Here is a 1,071-nt window from a genome sequence, read left to right as displayed (position 1 = left end):
TGCTGTATTCTTAACACGCTCCCATGGTGCTGGGTGATGCTGAAGTTGCTGGTCAAGGACCACACTAAGCAAGACGATAAATCCTTGAAAAAAATCGAGCAGTAAAGAGGCATAGGTAGGAATTGATTGAGAAAGGAGTCTTTGGGGGCACCTGGGTGGCTCAGTCGTTAAGTGTCTGCCTTCGGCTCAGGTCATGATCCCACGGTCCTGGGATCGAGTCCCACATCGGGCTCCCCGCTCAGCGGGAAGTCCGCTTCTCCCTCTCCCACTCCCCCTGCTTGTGTTCCTGCTCTTGCTATCTCTCTCTGTGAAATAAATAAATAAAATCTTAAAAAAAAAAAAAAAAAGAAAGGAGTCTTTGGGTGGGGTTTAAAACAGAGGACCAGATTTTTGGAGACGATTTTGCCGCCTCACAAAGCAGGAAGGAAGCCTTTTAAAAGATACCAACAACACTGGAGTAAAGAATAAATAAAACACAAGAGGTAAACACTAACGTAAGTTAAGTCACACAGAACTACCAGAATCTTGGAAGAAGTACAAAACGTTGTCATAATTAGCGCAGCATAGTAACACTGCAAAATTACTACACTGTATGTCTACATGCAAAATGTCTACATGCAAAAACAGGACCAAACCTAACTTGCAAATACCTGGCAGCAAATTACAGAGTATAACATTTGTAAACCAAAAATGTCAGGGGAAAATGCAAACGCAGTGTCCCACTACCACATGTATGCCTCTGAGTTTTCCATATTTGGGGAAATTACAGGGGGCAGCATATCCAGAGTGCAACGGATAAGCCTCGCCTTGGGAAAACCACCCTCATGATCTTGGTCTCTCTCTCCCAGGTAAGTATTCTTTTTTTTTTTTTTTCCTTTTTAATGAAATGCTGTTCTGATTAAAGTGTTCCTTAATCAGAGTTAATGTTTCATGTTATATAAAGGGCATCGATAACAATGCAATTGAGCAATGAAATAGAGAAGCCTCAATATGGTGCCCTTGCTCAGACCTCAATTTGGGGCTTGACCAGAATATTCATTACAGTCAATGCAAATTCTGATTCCAAAATAG

At 41.8% G+C, this 1,071-nt stretch overlaps 1 non-coding gene across 1 annotated transcript; it reads right to left on the bottom strand.

The window, feature by feature from the left end:
• Positions 1-696: 696 nt before the first annotated feature.
• Positions 697-856, bottom strand: LOC113919135. The gene has a single exon (XR_003518862.1). It is a non-coding gene; the product is annotated as a U1 spliceosomal RNA (small nuclear RNA).
• Positions 857-1,071: the final 215 nt, after the last annotated feature.

This window comes from Zalophus californianus, chromosome 1, assembly GCF_009762305.2.
Source record: "Zalophus californianus isolate mZalCal1 chromosome 1, mZalCal1.pri.v2, whole genome shotgun sequence".
NCBI classification, from domain to species: domain Eukaryota; kingdom Metazoa; phylum Chordata; class Mammalia; order Carnivora; family Otariidae; genus Zalophus; species Zalophus californianus.
The sequence above is the reverse complement of the archived record's forward strand: the minus strand, read 5'-3'. Positions and strand labels throughout refer to the sequence as shown.